Source organism: Echinops telfairi, unplaced genomic scaffold, assembly GCF_000313985.2.
Source record: "Echinops telfairi isolate 266 unplaced genomic scaffold, ASM31398v2 ScPeMD7_23;HRSCAF=83, whole genome shotgun sequence".
Lineage (NCBI taxonomy): Eukaryota > Metazoa > Chordata > Mammalia > Afrosoricida > Tenrecidae > Echinops > Echinops telfairi.
Window position 1 is genome coordinate 78,367,469 of NW_022103920.1, and position 5,408 is coordinate 78,372,876.

At 41.7% G+C, this 5,408-nt stretch overlaps 1 pseudogene; it reads left to right on the top strand.

The window, feature by feature from the left end:
• The first annotated feature begins 1,939 nt into the window (after positions 1 to 1,939).
• LOC105978613 lies at positions 1,940 to 2,548 on the top strand (annotated as a pseudogene).
• The last annotated feature ends 2,860 nt before the right edge of the window (positions 2,549 to 5,408 follow it).

The window sequence follows — 5,408 nt, forward strand, 5'->3', positions numbered from 1 at the left end:
ATTCAGCAGTTCTCAACCTGTGGGTCGCGACCCCTTTAGGGGTCGAATGATCCTTTCACAGGAGTTGCCTAAGACCATCGGAAAACATAAATATTTCACAATATATAATTACATGTTGCTTTGTGATTAATCACTATGCTTTAATTATGTTTAATTATGTTCAATTTGTAACAATGAAAACACATCCTGCATGTCAGATATTTACATTATGATTCATAACAGTCGCAAAATTACAGTTATGAAGTGGCAATGAAAATAATGTTATGGTTGTGTGGTCCCCACAACATGAGGAACTGTATTAAAGGATCATGGCATGAGGAAGGTTGAGAACCACTGCTGTAGGTCATACAGTTTCAAGGTTGGCAGTTTCATAAAGTTTGAACTTCACGTGGCTCGTTTTGAAACCATAACATTTTAGATGCTACCACACTGTATGTAGGTGGAGCCTTTGTCTAAAGACAAAGCATGGCCACTGTAACATGTTAGGCTCCGGGTTTTGCGGAGGACCATATATGCTGCTGGAAATATGCACACGGAGATGTCCTGTGGTTCCGAGAAGGTACCTTGTCTTGCTATGCCATCCCAACAATTAATCGCAGTGCTGTAGGAACAGGTGAAAAGTCAAGTGATGAATCAAACTACAAAATTTGAAATGCCTCTCTAAACATTTGACTTATTGTGTAGCTGGCTGTAAGCAGCAGACCTACCAGGACTCTGTCTCCCCTCTCTCCCTCTAGTCTGTGAATCTTGGGGAACGGGCTTTTGCTCACAGCATAGCAAAGGGAAGGACCAAGCCCTTGGTATTACTGTGAAATGTAATTTGCACACCACTTTATATGTTAGTAGCATGCAACAGTGTGAAGTTCAACAAATTGAGTCTTCTGTGAGGAATGCTATAAATGAGATTCTGGGCCTTTACATACAAGGTTTTCCGTTGCTAGTGATTTGTTTTGCTGATTCTTTCAATTTGTCAACCACTTGAGAACAGACTCTCAGTCTGCAGGATTCTAATACCAATCAGATGGCTAAAATTAGAACTCCTAAACCTGTGCTAAGTGCCTTTAATCTCGGCAACCCTGGGAAAGAAAAGGAATCTGGGAGCATGAGGAGGGCCGTGCAGAGCCCTCCCTCCTGATTAGACAGTCTCCATCAAATCATGTATGGTCCCTGCTTCTGGAACCAGAATAGCCTGGTCACTTATTTATTCCTCCTCTCCCTCTGCCACTTGGGTGGAAATGCACATCACTCTTCATTTGATTTATTTTAGCAACATATAATCTGGCTAATTTGCTCCTTAAGAATTAAGCTCCAAGTCAAATGGCTCCCTTTTAAAAGTAGGTAAATGTTATGCCCAAATGTCCAGATAGATTGAGGGAGGGGAAGAAGCTCTATCAAATCTCTGGACGCTTCATCTCAGAGAGCACAAGCTTCCTAAGCAGGTGGAAACACTGCATGATTCAGGAGCACAAATCTGGCTGCTAATGGACCCTTGATTTGCATTTCATTTTCCTTGGGGAGGAAAAAAAACCAAAAACAGCCCTATGTCAATCTTTCTAATTTTAAGTGCAATATGCACATCTGTTGATATTTAAAGAAAAGAGCAGCACACGAGTATTCACAGCCCTAACCCTCATAATTTCTGTTTCAAAATAGAAGAGTCTTAGCTAAATGACTCACAGGAGGTATTTCCAAACACTCATTTTATGAAGTGATTAATAGGTGGCAAATACCTAATCAATGTTTTTAATGCATGGTTGGAATTTTGCTAAGTACTTGACAAGAGAAGTCCAAAAGAACTTATTGCATAAAATGGAGCGTGGCATTATTCTTTAGAAAACAAGTAATCCCAAATACAGGATGAAGAAGTTAGGATGAACCACACCTAAGACAACCGCCTGGGTGTTTGTGTCCCAGTGCCCCTGGCCAGGGCATCCCCACGATGACAGAGGAGAGCAGCAGGACGAGGGAGTGTGTCTGAACTGGGACCAGGTTAGGTGGCTGCATGAGGTCCTGACTGAAGTCCTCCCGATCCATGGCCGAGGCAACTTTCCCACCTTGGAGATAATCTGAAGGACATTGTTCAGACTGCCCGCCGCTGGCTGGAGAAGGCAGGCATCAAAGTGCAGGACGTCCGGCTGAATGGCTCTGCAGCTGGCCACGTCTTGGTCAAAGACAACGGCTTGGGGTGCAAAGACCTGGACCTAATCGTTCACGTGGCTCTTCTAACGGAGGCAGAATTTCAACTGGTCCGAGAGGTGGTTCTGTGTTCCCTTCTGAACTGCCTGCCCGAGGGCGTGAACAAGCTCAAAATCAGCCCCATCACCTCAAGAAGGCCTGTGTCCGGCAGCTGGGGAGGGTCTGCACCGACCCTGACCGCTGGAGCTTGATCTCCCTCTCCAACAACGCCTGGAGGAACGTCTCGCTGAAATCTGTCGACTCCCTCCAGCGCCATTTCGAGTTCAGCGTGGACTCTGTTCAAATCATCCTGAAGCCTTGGCTTGTTTTCTGTGACGACCCCGACAACTCCATTGTTTGTTGTTATAATTAGTAATATGTAGTCCACATGAATAATGATGTCATCATTCACAGATGTTCACCTAGAGATGTTCAAAGATTGGATTTATAAAGATGCTGATGATAAAAGCCAATAATAAACCTGAAAAGATATTAGACCTAAGTCAGAGCCTACTCCTTACAATGGATTTGTGGAAATAAGAGCCCAGGCATAAGTCAAGGACTGCTAATTGGCAAGCCTGTCCTTGGTGCCAGTTCAGACTTATGGCCCAGCTGCAGCAATTAGCATTGTTCTAGTCTGTGATCTGGTACCACAAACCTGGTGACAGTTGTCTAGTCTGGCTTAAATATCAGTGGGAACAACCCTGGCTCCTGTGACTGCCTGGGACTTCCAGGACTGAAGCAGCATTCCAAGAATGTTTCCATTGGCTGCTGCCAGGGCCATTTGTATGGTTGGAGAGATTGGGCAAGAAAAATTCTCGTGTTACAAGGCCCTCCTTTTTCCAGCTCACTTGGCCTGGCATTTAGTTGCCGGCTTTATCCAGCCTGATGTGAGAAGGCAAGTGGGGCAGAAGATGAAAGCCAGTCACCAAGACATGATATCCAAATTCACATGATCACATAATTTTACTCATATCATTTTGACAGCTTCTAATTTGACTCTCAAATCAGAGTTTTGTAAGCCAACAGCCACTGACCATCCAGCTTTAGAAAGAACAGCTCACACACACATTCTGATTGCGTATACTGGCTGCCTCCTATAAGTCCTTCAGCTCTATGAACTGGGTAAAATTGCCATCCCTGTATTAAAGGTGATACAAGTAAGGCATCGACAGGGAACTAAATTGATCCATTTATAGCACCAAGAGCCCTTTTGGAAATGCTAAGACTTTAACATTCAAACGCATTAATTTCACAGCTAGATGCTATTCGGTATCTTCTATAAAGTAAGATATTGTGAAAAATATTTAGATAAATTGAAAATACCGCTTGAAATGATGCCACAGGGCACTAAGAAAACAGGACATTGCTTCTAAAGAGTTTATCATTCAAATGACTCCCTTTAAAAAGAGACTATCATTACATTACATATAATATTATATAGATATACCATATGTATACCATCTATCATAGCAATAATAAAAGAAATACCAGACTTTTCTTCATCAAATCCCCCAAATAAATATATCTAACTTGTACACTGTCCCAGGAGCCCTGATAGCAAAATAGTTCAGCTCTTGGCTGGTAACAGAAAGGTTAGAAGTGTGAATCCACCCAGTGGCTCTGTAAGAGAGACCTAACAATGTTTTTTCATAAAGATTGCAGCCAAGAGCACTCTAAGAGACAGCTCTAATCCATTCCATGCGGTACTGAGGAGTTGGAAAATGCTCAGTTTTACCTAACAACAGCAGTGCACTGCCATTCTTAATGGGGGTGGAGGGGACACAACAGCATCCTTAGAGATTATGGAAGAAAAATGCAAAAACATTGCCAAAACACAGATTTTACTGTGGAGCAGCCACCCTCTTATTCGATTTACAAAGATGAAAAATATTTACTTCTTGTTTGGGAAAATGTGATTGCCCTGGCCTTCCTCCCTGCTATTGGGCCCAATTCCATTTTATATCATATATATCTACCATGAAAAATCTTCAAACAGCCTGTTATAGGAAGGTGTTTCTGTCAACTTGGTGACCAGTTAGAAGATATAGGTCGTGTCCAAGCTATCAATCAGGCCACAGTCTAATGTCTCCTTGGAGATGTGGGCTATTTATAAACGACTCAGTGAAGAACCAGTCGATCTTGCCCCTTTCCTTCCTGCTTGCTTGGATCTTACATCTAGTTCTGGGTCCAGTGGTCCATGTGGCCTGCTCACCCTAGGAGCTATAGGTGGCCTGCCATGTTCCTGCCAACTTGGTCCACATGACTCTGATCTCCCAGCTTCTCACTTTGCCCACCTGCTTCACCCACTGGCAGCTATGTGAGTCTGGGGGATGGGGGACAGGGATTTCAGCTAGCATCTGGTCCATGGACTTGAGTTGGACTGAGCCAGGCCACTTCCTTGTTATAAATTTCTTTCTTGATATAAAGTTTTGGTTTTATTTCTCTAAAAATTTCAGCCTAACACACAGTCAAAAACAAAGGGTGGCAGTATCAGTACCATTGCTGACATACTGATAATAGACTATTACTTTAATCTGATTTCTTTGCTACTAACATTCAAACTTAAGATCTCTGATCAAAGACACGAGAGTTATCACCATCTATACAACCCTTCTTTTTCAGTTACTCCCCTTCATATGATATTAAATCCCTTCTTCCAGTTTCTCTAATACCCATTCCCAAACCAATTTTAACAAAGTACATATATTTTCTGTATTTTCATCATCTGCATAGTTTTTTCAAAATGTGAAATGTGTGCTTTATGAGAGGGCTTCGAAAAGTTTGTACAAAAATCGATTGAAAAGATAATGGCATTTTTCCACAAACTTTTTAAGTCCCTTTATACAAAGCAAGAATTTTATCAAGCCATTAATAGAAAACACTTACTTGTCCCAAATTTGTCATTAAATTTCCTCAATTTTGAATTAACTCCATTGATTGAAAATTGAAGACATCTATCGATGACACCTTTGTGATTTGTGCTATAGGGAATGCCTCCTGAGAAATCAGACCAATCAATGACATATTTCTATGATTTTAATTGCATGTCTGACAATGTTTGCAAATAAGATTTTAATTGTACTATTGGCTTAATAATGTATTTTCCTAGCTACTTGTCTCGGGGGCATGCTGGAAGGGTGCATATGGGAGCAATGAATTCTGAATCAAGGTAATTACCAATTTAAAGATTTGGGGCCTTTATTATAATTACAAAAGGCCAATAACATAGT